This window comes from Manduca sexta, chromosome 23 (genome assembly GCF_014839805.1).
Source record: "Manduca sexta isolate Smith_Timp_Sample1 chromosome 23, JHU_Msex_v1.0, whole genome shotgun sequence".
NCBI classification, from domain to species: Eukaryota; Metazoa; Arthropoda; class Insecta; order Lepidoptera; family Sphingidae; genus Manduca; species Manduca sexta.
The window spans coordinates 6367004-6384934 of record NC_051137.1 but is presented as its reverse complement, the minus strand read 5'-3'; the positions used below and the strand labels follow the sequence as shown (position 1 = coordinate 6384934).

At 34.7% G+C, this 17931-nt stretch overlaps 1 protein-coding gene and 1 long non-coding RNA gene across 4 annotated transcripts in view; one reads left to right on the top strand and one right to left on the bottom strand.

The window, feature by feature from the left end:
* The window catches only part of LOC115451286, a 115057-nt gene extending 102040 nt beyond the window's left edge, over nucleotides 1-13017 (bottom strand). For 2 of the 3 annotated variants that reach the window (XM_037441973.1, XM_037441975.1), the window contains exon 1: nucleotides 12546-13017. The gene's annotated coding sequence lies outside the window, so the exon portion shown is untranslated. The remainder of the gene's footprint in view (nucleotides 1-12545) is intronic. The other variant, XM_037441974.1, reaches the window with a different exon arrangement.
* Nucleotides 13018-13102: 85 nt separating this feature from the next.
* On the top strand, nucleotides 13103-16889 carry LOC115451289. The gene is made up of 4 exons (XR_003939356.2): nucleotides 13103-13187; nucleotides 14081-14217; nucleotides 14329-14454; nucleotides 16513-16889. It is a non-coding gene; the product is annotated as an uncharacterized LOC115451289 (long non-coding RNA).
* The last annotated feature ends 1042 nt before the right edge of the window (nucleotides 16890-17931 follow it).

Sequence of the window (17931 nt, the reverse complement as noted above, 5' to 3'; positions counted from 1 at the left end):
AAAAATATGACGAAGTATTTATACAACTACTATTATTACGAATAATTACCAGTAAAAATCAAAACCATATTTAAACGCGTTAATTTAAAAAATAAACAACGCAACAAGACGTCATTAAGTTACTAATAAACGACGCCATCAACGCCTTTTTTAGTATATTTACCCAGCCATTTCACTATAATACGTGTAGGCAAATCGCAAAAAGGCTATCGAAGTCATTACGCTGCTGATAAATATAATGATACCAGAAATCAGGTCCAACGGGTCGACTGGCGGGTTAATCATTACTGTCAGTGACGAGCGTTGCAGTAGCGTACAGTATGGAGCGCGGCTCGAACCATCACCAGCGCGGATCAGCCGCAATTTGTCAAACAGCATGTGAATACCCCTCGCTAAAGCCTTTCAATAAACGTTTCGCGCTTGCTGTATGGGGAACTCTGCTCAGACTGACGGAAATATAATCAATAATCCGCAAATGTGGGCTGCGATATTTTTATTAGTCATTTCCGGACCAACAGCGTTGTGGAACATAAATTGAAGAGATTGAAAAAGGTAAAACGCCGAGAAAGGCGGATTTGCTTACCCATCTCATGGAATAAAAAATTGGGCTAAATGATTCGGATATTATTTTTTGCGAAATATGCAGTAAACCATTTTGTAATCTAATATAACTCGGAAAAAGCCTTTCATCGTCAGTATATAATTATGGTAAGCACTAAATGTCACAAACATTTCAGTTTGTATTTAATTGTTTTTATGGAGCAATTCTACTAAAGGTAATAAAGTATTTTCGTTCTTTTTCTGTGGCATATGGTAACCAATTATTGAAGAAGAAATCGACAAATAAAATTTAAAAAATCGACGACGAATAATAACAAACCATGTAGGAAATCGCATATGATGTAATCTAGGCATCATCGACTGAAATACCAAAGTAACCACAAAAACTAATTTAGTTACACGAAATAAAAAAGGAGAGATCCTCGACGCGCAGATGCTTTTAACAATGACAACAGGCACAGAATACAAAATTATGTGTAATGCGAGTCTGACACAGCAAATGCTCATAGAACAATACTGCTACACAAAATTATAACGCTACTAAAAAAGTGTTATACCAGTGATTTACCTGTGCAATTGGAATAAATTAATCACTGCCGATAGCATGATATCACCGGTCACGCCGAGACCTTGGCTCGCCTTATTTGTTGTCAACCAACATGTTTGCATACACAACAAACGTATGTGTTAAGAGCTCTTTTTTATCCAGACAAAATGGATGAACCGGATCCTAAGTTCAATGCAGACAAAATATACGAGTAAGAAATAAGACGTTAACATTTTTTACTGTTCTTTGAAAAACAAAAACAGTGCGCAGTTATTTATATATCACTAGCTAATGGTCGTGACCCGTCCCGCATGAAATTATTTTCCCGAAATACTTCCCACTGTAACTCCGTAAAAGGTAGCTTAAGTCCTATACCTTAATTCAGGGTTTCTTCTATCTGTGTACCTATGTTAATTCTAATTTATTCAAGGGTTTGCGCGTTAACATTGAACAAAGAAACTAATATCTTCACAAACTATCACGATTATAAAACAATATTAAGATAGTAGGACTAATCATTGATTAATTTATCTGTTTTAAATTAATAATAAGATAAGACTTAAATCACACGGTTTTGTATTGACGCAATATGGAACTCTTTTTTAACATCCAAACTTTAACTTGATAAATTGCATATTAAAGGAGAGATATATGTCAAGATATTAAAGCAGACTCCGGATTTGGACGAATAAGCTGTTATAGTTAATACTTAGGTACATAAAAATAAGTGCACAAATGTTGTTAGTTCAGCATTAGCCGCTACGTTAGTCGCAAATATTGGCAAAAAGCAGTTCCACTCCAATTTGTTACATGTAACTCGTACGTCATCGCGATCGATATTAATTAAAGGCGTTCAAACAATAGAGCCATTATTCGCTTGGGCCGATTGTCTCTGTGATCCTGCCAGCTCCGGTACCCGCGCTCTTATCAGCAGATTCAATCCGGATGCATAGAGGACTCAGGAATCGTTTTTATTGATACCCCTTTTCAATTCATTGCAAGAACTTCATAATATCGAAGCATTAGGTGCTTACATTTTATTTATTAGGTTCTTTTAATTGTATGTCAGTAGGTCTCGCTACAGCTCAACGTAATTTACGCTACTGTGCCGTGCCGATCGTTTGACGCGCCATAAAATCCATACGATAAACCATTGACACCTCACCAAAAATACGTGGCTTAATTTTTATTGGTATTGAAAAAAAAAAGTGGAAGATCTACGCCGTAAATTACATTCGTTGAAATGATATCGCGACGGTCTTAACTTATAAAATCAAAGCCAAGGTATATCTCTCAGCCTTATTTCAATAAAGTTAGCTAATATCTTTCTACTTATCAGTTAATGTCTTAATTTAGTTCGCTGCAGTAAATTTTTATTGATCTCCAAATAATTGTAAAATAGGCAGTCCAAATCCTCTTTGATTGAGCACCGTCGGGCCGGCCCAGCACGCTTTTAAAATACTTTTATCCATGATCCAAGTATCTGTCAAATCTATTTCATCCGAACTGAGCGATCGTGACAGCACGACTTTATCCACTTACAGCTCGGGCCACGCACAACCGTGCAGTCCAGGCGGTGCAGTGACAGGATTGGGAATATTGATTATAATAGTAACTGACAACTCACTAATAGGACAAGCCACGTCCATCAATACTCATTCATTTTACTTCCTACTGTGATACTTAACCAATACCACCTGACGATGTTTCAATAATTCTTATGTTTGGTTTATAGATTTTAACGATATTTTGCAACATAGGCAGTAGATACACCAAATCCTAAATTAGTCTATTAGAGTATATGCTATGGTTCTCTTTTATCTTCGAAATATACAGAGATGGATTCTTATTTCGGCGCTTTAGCGCGAACGAAACATGTGCAAAAAAAACTTAATTTTTTAAACTTACCTAATCACGGGTTTTTCGTATTCTGTATGCCCCATTCTTTATTCTGTTGGTTCAATGGCCCAAATGCAACTACAATAATCGCTAAGGTACGTGAAACTTTTTAGTGGTAATTGATTAATACTGCCAATCATGACCAACACGTAACAAATACAAGAAAAAGTTAATGTACAGTTTACTGCATATTCTTTCTTGCGTGACAGTAATCACGGAAAGTTAATTTGCCTGTAATGTTTCTCACGGTCTTCTCGAGCAAACGCAGACGTTTGTGTGATAGACATAATCGCGAGCGATTTGTTCAATTGCAGAAACTAGATTAAGTAGTCATTACCATGTATTTGCGAAATGAGCACCGATGTACTCATGAATAGCGAGGAGACAACAAGGATGATATCATTAATGTACGCAGTAATATAATACGAGTACATTGCGGCTATTAATACACACTCTAATTTCACTCATATGTAGAACAGTTGAACATGAAAATTTCGAAATAAATGAACTCGTGGCTCTTTGCACAATCAATTAAAGGAACATGATGTGATCGTTAGAATAATAAAGGGAACTGATTAAGTCACAGCAAGGACTGCCACCTACTTGCAGTGAGTCAGCGAACATCTGGTATTACGAAAGAACCAGTACAGCGATCATACTCAATACGATTAGCATTACCTATTACTACTCAAAGTTGTTTTTCTAACAACTAACTTATGATCTAATAAGACGTTATTTATTACTGTATATGATAAAATTCACTACTTTTAAATCTGCACACGCAAACCATTAGTCTCTGCAATCCAAATTGATGACTGTATTGGAACAATAAAATATAGGAGGTCCATTTTTAGGGTACAAATAGCGTCGCGTGTTCTGTTTGTATTGATTGTTTTGATCCATAAATACTTGAACCACGATGGGCCGGCGAGAGCAAAGCTTACCAAAGCGAACGTGTTCGTTGCGATTGGCAACGAGCGTAAAATGTGGGGCGACGCAGCTGAGCCGCTCACCAGATCGATACTTGATACGCACATCGCGCTCTGAATGTCGCCGTGACCGGATTCAACGAAACTTAGGTTGTTTCTTTTCCAAAAAAAAAATCTTATCAACAAGAAAGCCCGCCGCGCCGCACCAGTGAAATTACAAGCGGCATAAACGAGGCTGATCGAGCACCGCGCACAAATTATCTCAACTATCAGTTGAGGTCGCTTTTTGAACCTTTGTAATGATTGCCAATGCAATAATAATGACGAATAAATACCTTTCCACTAATAATTTTGATTTACGACGTTAATTGGATCTGCTTGTAACTGATAGATACCTATATTTAGCACAAAAATTAGGCTTGCTAACTTATAGAAAGGGTATGTTATAATAAGTATAAAAAATAAAAAATGTCGAGATTTCAAATACTATATCACAGATGTAAAGGAGCTAAAGAAATTTAAAGAGCAAGGTCAGCAAATAGTTTATCATTGTGAACGCGGCGGCGGCAGTGACGTGATCTGGGTCCTGACAATTGGTATTACCGTAACACGCTCCTACTAACAACGCTCAAGTCAACACCACGCGCAAAACTTTCACCTTCGTTACACGTTTTATTATCAACCATACAATTTTTCCCTAATTCGTATTCACCTAAAAAGTAAGAATTTACACAATATTTTTATTCAGGAAGTGTATTACGTTCTCATCGCATGTTCGACCGGCATTTTTTTAAATAACTAAGAATTGACAAAAAAGAAAAATTATTTCGGCGCTATTCGCGTAATACCCGTGATTTGAAACAATCTTGTTTTTGCAGAGAAATCTCGCTACAATCGTCAACAGTCACGCGACCACTTACAAACATTAATTTGAAAGAATATTTTTTTCTTTCGATTTCCATATTTTTTGTTTATGAATAGGCGTAAAACATAAACAAGATAGCGGTAAGTTCATTAACTACATATTTAACTGCAGTATTGTTGGGGAAAGTTTCGTCGCTGGTGCGTTTGTCATGAAACAGTGCAATCACTATAGTGTTGATAAATGATGGCGGCGCGGCGTGGCTGCGCTCGTTTTCCATAATAAAGAGTTGCAGAGAGACGCTGACCGCGCCGTTATCCGATACGCTGATTGATAACGTCAAAACAGCAATTCTAGTCTAGATTTAGTCAACGATATAGTAAATTGCTAAATAATTGCTACTATTATACGTTTCGCTACTAGTTTTAAAGTTTTATTATAAAAATATTTTACTATTGCTTACAAATAATATATTATGCGACATAACCAGTTTTTAACGCTTGTGAGAATGCGTAACCTTTAATGTTACTTCATAATAGCCAGCTGCTTATCTAGTCATAGAAACCACGTCTTTTAAATGAATGTCATGCGCATTTATCAACAAAATTACAATTCACTCACGCCATTACACAACTCTACCGACTCTACCATACCCTATTATATACTTAAAAGCGAATAAAATGGTATCTTAAATAACATAGAATAAGATATGGTTTTTAAAACTATTACTGATAAATGAAGCAGTTTTATAGAAAATATCTGACACTGCTTTATCAATGACATGAAACTAACTACTTACCTGTATTATTTTTCATTTAAAGTCTCTCTGCACACTTTATCATAGCCATAGTCACATTTAAGACTGGGTGTAGTATGTCAAAATAATACAAATTCATTGAACCGTTTGCAATAACTTCTAACAAACATTCAAATATCTTCACGAAGTTTCACATTTAAAAGTAAAATAAAACTCCGCTTTGGACAAGTCTGTTACCAAATTTAAAGAGCAAAATAGTGTATATTGCACTCGTAACTAAATGAAACGTTCATAAAATATGATAAAGGTGTTTTGTGGCGTGTTTAGGCGGGTGTTATGCGACCTTGAGATGTGCTCGGTCGAGTGCAGCCGCCAGTTCCGGTCCGCCTCATTTCGTTCTAGATACATTCCTGCAGATGTGTTAATTTAAAGTCACGTAGTTACGGCGTTTCATATTGAATGTTACGTAAGTAAATAGAAAGTAAACGAGGTGTAATTTATAAGAGATAGGGTTAACAAGTGTTCAAGCTAGTCTAGTTAACTATTTCATTATAGCCTTTTAATATAATATAGGGTTATTAATAGGGGACCGGACAGGTATTACCAAAAAATCTGAAATTCAGTTTAAAGTAAAGTTTGTAATATTAAAAATATTATCTCATATTTGGTTTTGTAAAAGAATTGTGATTTGTATTTTTAAATCAATAAATAAAATACAATAATTATAATATTTTTAGTCTATTCTTTACGGCAAATGAAACACCAATCACGGCGCATGACGTCACACGTGGGTAAAATGTAAACAAACAGACGTCATCTGGATGTCATACCGCGTTGTGTTATTTTAATGCTTTAAAGGTGTTTTTTGACACAGAACTGCTCTAATAATTTATATTAATTTATACGGGACGTTGTTACTATCTTCCAGCTTAACGTTTACAGATTGTTTAATCGTTAATCATAATAGACCGCAAAAAATATCGTTGGTGCGTCGTACCTGAATGTAATAATACTTCAATATCTTTACCAAACAAATTATTTATTGATGTACCACGAAAAGCAGATATACGAATAAAGTGGTTGCAGTTAGCAAGACGAACCTACGACGGAATGTCTGCAGACTCACCGATTTAGTTCTGTGAGGATCACTTTGATATAAGTAAATAAAAATAGTGTTTCGGTTTAAAATAAATCGATGAATATTTCAATTAATTAAATCATTTGTACACCCAGGGAGGTTATGGTTATGAGATGTATTTATTTATGTTTTAGCTGCCACATGATATGGAATGGAATATTTATTTATATAGAATTCTGGTTGTTACACAGTAACCTGAGATTGCCTGAGATTAACACGGTCTATGCAGTGTTGCCAGATCATAATTTCTCTTTACCCCAGGATTATTTGGAATTTAAAATTTTACCCTTAAACCAATCATAAATAATTCGGTACTTTTTTTTCTATATCCTTATCTATGCAGACGCCACTTCTTTCTTCACTTCCACTACAATAATTATTAATTTAATTATCTCATTTTATTAGGAACAACTAGCTGTACACGAAAATTGTATTGAATAAAAATTATAATTGTTTCATGGCCTACAATTTTTGTAGGAAACATCTTTCTCTAAGCTCAATATTTATTACAATACCGTGAAACAATAGCTTTAATACCTTAACTCGTAGAATTACCCCAAAATTACCATAAAAAAAATACCCTGCTGATTCAGTTTTACCCTAAATCTAGGGTAAATAACCCTAATCTGGCATTATTGAATCACTGTTCAAATGACAAGACTTGTCAAGTTGCTTTATCCACGTATGACGTCACACGAGACGAAATGACATAATGTAGCGTTTGCGCGGGAATTATAGGTATTTAACATTTAGGCATGGTTTTATGTACTTTTTAAGCTTTATTTGTGCAAAATACTATTTTTCTTGGCTATTTATATCCACAATGATCAATTTAAAACGCCTTCTGAAAATTTGTCCGGTCCCCTATTGAAACTGTTTGTCGAGAGCTAAATTGTAGAAGATTATAATTTTTATTGAAACAACATTAAATCGTTAACCGAGAGGCGACGTAATCGATAGAAATAGCTATTAACATCTTGGGTGTTTAATTGTGTGATTCTTACGATGACGTCAATTGTTTAGAAACAGCTTTACACAGATTTATAAATAAATCACGATTTATTTTCAGTTCAATGGCCGCATTACGTCATGTGGGTACTACAAACAAAATTACTCTTTTCAGCTATGAAGTGTCTTAGGTAGGTATTAAAGAAATAAGTACTTACTTCAAAGAGGACGTCTTTGCAATTTCGAAAAAAAAAGAAAAATATATGTATGTCCTCCTCTAAGGTTGGTTTGGTCATTCATATAAGCCTATTTCATATCACATGTCCTTACTTTCCTTTGTTCCGCGTCAATATGTCAGATACCTACATATATATGTTGGAAGTTCATAGTTCATAACAATATTGTGTGTAGATACTAACTTAAGTAAAATTCTTTGTTTCATCCATATAATATGATTAATCCAAAGGTATTGAGCGAAGAAGTTTCTCTACAACGTCGCTTGGGAGTTAGGATATACACATAGTACGCAATTGTAATGAGATCATCACGTTGAGATCACTTCGGACAGAGTACATTGCTAGTTTACCTACACATAACATCTAAGAGACGTACAGCACAGAATATGGAGTAGCTCTACCGGCACTTATCGCTTATCTACATCTATATTAATAAAAATTAATCACCGAAATGTTTCTACGCGCATAACTTCCAAGCGATTGCACCAAATTGGATAAATCTCTCTTTAATATTCGTTGTTGGCAGGAGAAGGTTTTCATGAAAAAAAATAGCAAATTTTACAAAATCTCAGAAAAATAAGTGTGCGAATGAGACAGGAGACTGTGTGTAACTTATAATAATATAATACATACTACAATCAATTCTAATACATATTATAAAACAAAGAGCCCTATTCTGTCTGTATGTTATCGATTTTGTCGAAATCTACTGAACGGATTTTTATCAAATTTGGTATGGCTATAGTTTAAGACACTGGAAAGGTTAGGCAATTTTCTATCACGGGAAAATATATAGCGAGACTTTTATCCCGGAAAACTCCTTCACGCGAGGGAAGCCGAGAGCAAGAGTTAGTATAATATAAAATTTAAAAACTATCCATAAGTAGGGTAAGAAAGGGTTCATGCATTTACCTATGTTAAATAGAAATACCTAATGAGTGTAACCTCGACCTTCCTAACTACCTATTTACGAAAATGAAGTCGCGTGAAAACTAATTAAACTTTGACCTGTTAATTTTAATGTAATTAAGATCAGCGGACCTTGACTTCATATAGGTACTTGGTTTCAAAGAGTATAAAGTATGTTTATATTCGTATTCTTTATGGTAAATATTATTCGACAACAACTACAATACAATACAATTTCCAAGGTATACGCCGACGTTGTACGAAGTTGTTTGTTTTAATCAAAGTTATGTATTGCCATTGGCGTTACATTACAATATACAAGCTTTTAATTCAAAATTTATTGAATAAACGCCATGAATAATTCAATCCGTAAAGTTACCTAAGTATCCCTTTAGACCATTAAGTGCAATCATGGTGGATATATAAAATAAATCTAGGCCATTATAAAAAATATTTTGTGCAACATTATAACATCTATGTAGTATTTTAATTGAGACCAATAAAATGGACCAGTAGCCGATATTAAAAAGTTTCAAAACGCTCACTGTGATTTTGAAACAGAAGAACATTTATCAGGAATGTACATTTATTTTTAAATATTTATAAGTGCGTGCCTTGTAAAAGGCCTAAACAAAAATTTCTCTATAGCCTCCGCATGTTACTGCAAAATACCTTTGCAAGAGCCTCGAAACAAAATCCAACCACACGAATGGCGCAGAGGCTTTAATTTTTTATTTACTACTCCATAAATACAAGTTTACTGCGTTAATGAATATAAATTTATACAAACAATTATAGTTGAACGCATATTATTTAGATAAATGTGGGTAATGTAATTTTAGTAATACTCGAAAGAATTTCGCTAGTCACGTGATTGAAGTAACATCCGGCGTGTATGCATGTATCACACAGAAATTAATGTAAGATTTTATTTAACTTTACATTTGATGCACATTAACCACAACGCCAACGCGAGAGTGGCGTCATTAAGAATTAATACAACCATTAAAATGTATTACGTAATTTGTATATACAAGTTGCGAACCTTCTTGTTGCAGTTGAGGTCGTTTAAATTTATACAATTTGCGTAATCATAGTAAAACTTTTATATGATATTATCGGGTAGTGTAAGCTTGCTTGTGCCAATTACACCCTTTTGAATACAAACAGACTTCCCAATTGACTGACGTACTTCTTTGCGTTGTGACCGATTTTAAAATGTACTCGTACTCACAAACATCGTAAAATTTAACTCCAAACAGAAAATTACGCAAACACGCAATCTATTTTATCGTAGGCCTGTTTGTTTTCAATCAAAGTTGTTGATTTTAGCGATAGTGATCTGTAAATCATTGTAATTAGGGCATAATTATTTTCTTTATTCCGAGGATCTATATTCATGCTGTACTCACATGCGAGCGTTAGGTCTGTTACGCTTTGTAATTCATTGTAATTTCCCCTGAGACTAATGATGCCCTTAAAAGCTATTTCGGTTCCTGGCACGCTGAGTACCTATACGTATGTCTTGAGGCAATTTCGGTTTGAATTTCTACCCCTGAAGTATTAATTTGATTCCGGTTACACGCATTAAAGGGCCTGTGTAGTAAAAGGGATATAGATTACGCGTAAGCATAGGCTTGATATTACTTGGGCGTTAAGTAACTTTATTTCACTCAAACCTATTCTATCATTCAGTTACTAGTTTCCTAATCAACAACAAGTAGGTATAATATCTACTTTTTATTCCCTTAACGAAGGAAATTATAGTGACAACATTACATCATTTCTTTAAAAAAACCTGATTACGAATATGATTAGGAAGATACTTAATTAGTTTTGTTTTAATTTCGAAAAAGATTTTCATTGTTCACAATAACAACTTTGGTGAACTGGAAAGCATGTTCATTTCAATTAAACTTGGTCCGTGCGGTAAAATAGATACTCCAAGTTACATGCATGTAATGGAAGAGCCAAAGGTAAGCGGTATCCGCCAGACGACCTCATCGCGACGCCATTGTGGCAGCGACCACCGCTCATGAAATATGTAAGCACGCCTCTGAAAGAACGGTGTGTAAACTCGTTGCTTTCTCTACGCTCCTAGTCCTATCTTTATTGATAAAATTTCGATTCCAACTTTATTTATTGTATAATACATGACGCATAACGGATTGTAACGGTCGTTTGCCAACAATCTTTCCTCCTTTCTTCACGTTTTATTAAACCTGTTTTTATTGTAGTTTTTATACAGAACTGGTCAAGTTGTTTCTAAGGGGTTCGGAATCAAAGGGACAGTAGAGTTTAAGAGAAATATATTACAATAAAAGTATTCATTTTATTAACATTCTTGACGTTCCCGAATCCCATCCCTTCGAATATTTTAGAGACCATGTTAAAAATAAAACTTGGTGAAATAGTCCCAACAATATTGATTAAGTAAATCTCTCGTTAATATTTTCTGGCAGAAGTTGCCCAGATAAACTTTCTGAATGCAATACGGTTATTAAGCTGTCGAATCCGTCTGTTTATCAAAATAATAGGACATAAATTTTAATGGATTTGACATTAAAATGATGAATACGTATTGAATCTATATTATGAAAAGTATAATGTTACCTAACTATTATAAGTATTTTGTAATTTCTTTACATACTTTGATTGTTTTACCTACACTATTAACTAATACGGCATGCGTTTCTTTCATCTAATCAAGGGCTTTCCTTTGTTAAAAAAATATTTAAAAAGCTAAAATAAAAAAAAGCTGAAATAATTACGAATATTTAGCTTTTATAAGTAACATTACTTTATTTGTTTTTTTTTCATAGGTTCTTAAGTATTCATAGTACTTTTGAATTTAGACTTCAAGTGTAATTTTAAACTTACTCTGTTCTTATTACTAAATAACCATAGATTCAATTTTTACATAGCGAAATTAGCATAAAATTTGTAACAAACACATTTTCCTCTTTGTTAGGAACATCCGAACTTAAATGATTAACTTAAATTTTAATTTGGGCTTTAGTTAAGCTCTTAACATAACCCATGTCAATAATAGGGGATACTGGGGAAACATAATGCTTTAGTGATTTAGAATAGTAGAATAGAAACTTACAAATTGAAACTATGTCAACACATCAAGTTTAGTCACTAATAAAAATAACGTCGGTTTGTTGTTTTATTTATTAAATCTATATTTGTTTTTATAGGGTCATCAAGGTATTTCTTATTAAAAATATTAAAATACAATTGGGTTTATTTTGCTCAAATAAGTATTGTGACAGTTTTTTTTATGGCAAATGGATATTTATTTTGACTAAAATTGCGATATAGTTATAATTTAAGCGTTATATTAAATACATATTTATGATTATAATTTTTATAACATATTTATATTCGTATTAAATATACTTATATTTATAATTTCAGTAAAAGTCTTACAACTTAAAATTAGCTATTTAATGTTCATGCTTCCAATTTTATTCAAATGGCTATTTTCTTGGTTTTGCTCTCAACGGTAAAGAAGTAAATAAAGGGAAGTCAAGCCTTCCTATTTTTCACTATTAAGATACAAAGTTTAGTAATTTGACATTTCTTCCGCATGATCTACTCTAAGTAAAAAGCCAACTAGAAATTAAATACGAAACATAAACAACAAACTGTCGATTTATGTACACACAATACTTACAAAATAAAATGTAAATGCAAAAGTAAACAGTCAATAAAAAGGTCATAAATTATGTGATTAAATGGTGATTGGCTTACCGATGTTGTGATTGCGTTCAATGCATAGAAACGTCAAATTGAAATATCACAGTGAGCAGTCAGCACAGTGCATATTTCCAAGGTAAACAAAGATTACGTAAACGTAAACCCACGCAAGCACGTCACCCAATCGATTTTCAAACTTTCGAATACGCCCACTAATATCTTAGAGACCAACTACGCTTAAGCTTTATTTACAGTCCAACAGCACATTACACACAGCACTAACTCAAAAAGTCTTGTGCCCTTGAAATCATAGGTATAGGTTATGTTATCGATAAAGCACAACACGCGCACTGACAGTTCAACCAAACAATCACAGGTCAAGTTCGAAGCCGATCTTGTAAAAGCGTTTATCTTGCATGAAACAAGAGTTCTCATAAAATTTTAATGTTTTATTATAGCATGTCACCTTTATAGCCTAAAAAATGCAATGTATCTGTTAGATTAGCAGTGCAGTCGTCGTTAGGCCGGGTGGAGAGACACGCTCTCTTCTCCGAGAACAGACGTTGACTGAGTGAGTCGCGACTCGCGAGGGCGCCGCGAGCCGAGTGGCGAGGACGAAGCCCCGCGCGCCTCGCCGCCACCGCCACCGCATCAACTGGCACTGAATGCGCGCGCCTATCCTCGTATATATAAATCGTAACACCAATTTGGACTAATTTAACAACATTTAAACCACACAATCATTATTTGTAATTATTCCAGCAAATAGACGAATTCAATATTGGATATTTTCCTTAAAATTTAATCTAAGTTATAACTTATTCCCATGTATACCAACATTATTAAGTAATAGATTGTTTTTTTTTTTAATATTTACAGTCAATTATAAAAACGTATTTCATTTATTAAACTCTGTCGATAAATAATTTAGTAACATCGAAAAAACTTGGATAGGTAGATTCGATTTTATTTTAAATCATCCGGTTCTAGTGTCCCTCGCTCCTCATTTTGAAGGGTTATTAACCAAGAGTTAAAATGACAAAAAAAATCAAAACGGTACCTAATAAAAAGGTAACATATATGTTTAAAATTTTCGTTTAACTTATTGTTTGATAACTTTAAAGGTAAAGCGCTGTTTTATGTTACGCAGCTTTTTAACAAAAGATTCTAATTATATATTTGTAGAGTGTGACTTATCGCTTAAATAAAGTTTATTTGGCAGTCAAAATTCGATACATCAAACGGCGTCTCTGGGCCCGTCAGGATCGGGTGATTGAGTCTTTATCATAGAGCTGACGGCGCCCGAGGGTGCAACCTGCGCCGTGTCACTGTCACTTCCCAACTCATTTATCATAAAAGACTTGGCAAGAAATTTACAACGCCCATCATATTAAATATATATCAAGACAAGTAGAGTGGCATCGCTTCAATGTATAATTTATTGTATTTTCCTGTCAGCTAAGCGTTAAATACTAGGATAAGAACAAAACTTTACGTTAGGGCGAAACGGAAATGTTTATTAAGATTCCACCAATACTAATCGGCTTCTTTTTATTGTATTCGTAACTGTGAACCGTATACACTTGCAGGTAAGGAAGAGAGAGGCAAGTATAAAACTATAATGTCGAAGTACGATGCAGTCTCACTCATGGGGACCGGGGTAGCCCACTGACCTGAGTTCCACGAAAGTCGTCGTGCCGACTCACGGCAGGCGGCGTTTGATTCGGTAAATGTGAAATTAAACCTTATACTGAACGCGCTACATGCAACAGTTTATGTTTGGCATTTACAATGTACTCTCGTTCAATTTATACCTCTATAAACTCCTTTGTTACAGTTCGTCTCCAATTGCAATTCTTTTATTATTGTTCATTCTTCGGTTCCCGAAACATGCTGCTACTTGGATTTTATGAGTTTTGTGCTATCCACTCAGGAGTAGCATAAAGGGCAGGTAAATTCAGAAGTAAGTATAATTTATATATACATACATATTTTTGGAATATTTTATTATATATTGTGACTAAGCAGTTCTACCAATTGCAGCCGTTGCACTTCTGAAATCTGACTAAAATGGTATACATTTTTATCTGATCCCTAGACGCTACTTATCTAGCAATTTTTTTTTATCATACAAAACCATCCATACATCCCGCCTTTATCCTCGCAGGTGTAGGCAGATATGCTACTAACGCACTCACTTTTCGACATATGTGATCCGTACCATGTGTGATAGAGGGCGAACCTATCGCCATATCTTGCATTCCAGACTCCGGGCTGACACTGAGCAGAAAAAAGCAATATTACTGTACTCGACCCGGCTGCTCCTGCTCAGACCGCACGCAATACAACTACGCCACTCCACCGAGGCGGTCTTATCTTATATGTTATCTTACTTATATTATAAGTGCAAAAGTATAAGAAAAAAGTTGATGTTTGTTAGAAATAAAAGCAGAAACAATTGAACAGATTTGGATGAAATTTGGCACACGGATAGACCGATTAATAGTTTGCAATTTTTTTCTCGAAATATTAATCTTTCGAGCCCTGCTATGACGGCGTGGTAGCGCCATGCCTTTTTATTAGGTATCCTGCAGAAGGGGTTAGAATTCCTAATTTACCCTACCCTCGTGGTCAGATAAATATGTCTAGTACATATTATAATTATATAGATAATGTATTTTCGCTGTAGTAAAAAGTTAGATCCACCTACACTACATATAAGTTATAAGATCACTAGAAAGTAGAAAGCTATAAGATTTATTTTTTATTTATTTGTTGCTCGCTTTTTACCAACTACCTACTTAATTTGTAAGTGCCAATCACCCAATTGATATACTTAAAATTATAATTATGTACATGTAAGGATTGCGACGTTAGCTTAGTTGGGAGTGAAATGGACTGCTGAGGAGTATGTCCGCAGGTTCAAAACCCAAGGGCAAGGGCACACACCTCTGACATTTCTAAAGTTATGTATGTATTCTTTGTGAATTATCGCTTGCTTTAACAGTGAAGGAAAATATTGTGAAGAAACCTGCATACTTGAGATCTTCACTAAGAATTTTAAGGGTACGTGAAGCCTGCCAATCCGCACTTGGCCATCTTATCTATGGCTTATATTCTATATAATATTCTATATATCTATAGCTTATCCCTCTCGATAGTTGAGGAGGCCCGTGCCCAGCAGTGAGACAGTATATATAATATAGGACTGATAATAAATATTATATACAGGTAAGGATAAAATAAGCTTTTGTCTAACAGTAGACGGGTGTGAAGGAGACGCGACGTAGGCGCTCGAAATAGAGCGCGGAACACAACGGCTTTATGCCACATATTTTATATTAACTTATACCATTATAATATGTGTATATTATAATATATATGTTTTTGGTTTTCTTTTGACGTTACGGATTGTAGAAAGGCCTCTTGGCTACGGGCCCCTGTTCACGTCCCGCCATGTCCGCTATTCAACCAATGCTTTAATTAAACCATTATTATGTATCGTAAAAGATATCGAATTCATTTTTAACACGGTTAACGGGTTTAAATGCATTTATTTATTGCACCTAGCCATCACTGATTCATAACTTGATAGCCAATTACGTTGCTATGACAAGTAACTCAATAATTACTAACAACACCACACAAATATAAGCAAAACACAGCTATACGGCGTGGCGCAACTCATCTGCGGGCCATTTCCTGTTCAGACACGGTTCAGACATCGTACACCCTAACCCTAAATATAGGACCAATATCACGAATCAATACCGACACCGCCTCTACGTACTGATATTAAAAATATTTACATGTAAAGCTATTACAATAATTAATGTTGCCTGCTTTAAATTATAACTCAAATAAAATGAAAATTAAAGGGTTTTGTGGCTACAAAACATTGCGAAAACACGGCTGCCTAGATAAAATCCAGACTGTTTACATTCGCTCCACGGGAATAAGTTGTTCTAAACTGTTGTTGCATTGTAAGCGAGCTGCTCTCATTCATCTTAAACCTTTTCAGGCGCACAGTTTAATTCTCGCCAGACGAATACACCACGGCAACGGTCGCGCTGTGCTGGGCCGCGCTCCACGCGTCGCATCGCGCCGCGCCGCACAACGCCGGGAGACATAAAAACGTTCATTTGCATTGGTGCTCCCTGCTATTTATCCAGTGTTACAGTACTGCATAATAGAAGAACACCGTGGGCTTTGAGGACTCACGCAAACCCGTTTATAAATCCTTGATAATATACGTTAACACTCGCGGGAGTCGGAACTATCTCTAATTAGCTGGTTACGTTTCAAATACCTTCACACAGCCATAGTGCGGTTGTAACTTTCATTATATAAAAGTTAAATATGGCAAATAAAATTATTCAACACCAGTCATGAAATGAATGGCACACTAGTTTAGATTTAAATGGCTTTATTTTATACGCGGAGTATTTTCACAGTTCAAAGCTTGTTATTTATTTACGCGCACCTCCTGGCCTCGGCTTAGATGACTATTACGAGAATGTTTCATAAATAAATTTGTATTCAAGCTCTATATGTCAGTGTAAGTAAAAAGAAATCATATTATTTAAAAACTACTTTTTTTAAGGGCAGGATAAACATGAATTCAAAGTAGAGTAATAAAAATAACTTAAAGCTGTATCAGCAGTTATTTATTGTAGATCAAATATTTCAGGTGTTAGTGGATAAAGTCCGATTATAAAAAGTTTTGTCATAATGCAAATTTTAAGTAAAAAATATAACCCTATAAATGGAGTCTCGCATCTGAGAATCTATCTGAGAAGTATTTTGTGACATAGATAGTGAGCTTTACAGTATAAAATTGTCGGTGGCGATGTTTCGCCTTTTGGCGAAGGCTTGCTATCTCATAATTGAATTGTATAAAACATACACTTAAATATCATCAGTTACATTTTTCAAAATATCGCCCTTTAATATTTTTTTTGCCGTCATAAATGTAATAATACTAAGTTTAATTACAAAACTAATATTTCGTTAGTAGTTATACAAAGGATGAAACGGCCATTGCTTACATGATGACTATACACTCTTATTTTCGATGCCTTCAATTTTGAAATGGGAACCGTCTGAATAATGTACAGATCTGAAAAGGGATGTTGGAGAAGAGTGCACATGTGGATTTTGTTTTGACGAGAGAAATGGAAAAATTGTTACTGTTTTTAGAACGGCTCGGACGGACAGTTGGGTCGGACACGGGCGGGATAATAGCGGACCCAAATAACAATTATACAATTAAAAACTTTACGATTCGCGTTACCTGCTCGCCTAATGACATTTGACCTACATAATTAGTCAGTGGTGATGGTGCTTAGGATTTTAAACAGTTATATAATTGTGGCGTTCTTTTCTTTGTTTTAAGTACGTTGACGGTAAGTGGGGCTAGAGCACGAAATTACATAAAGAC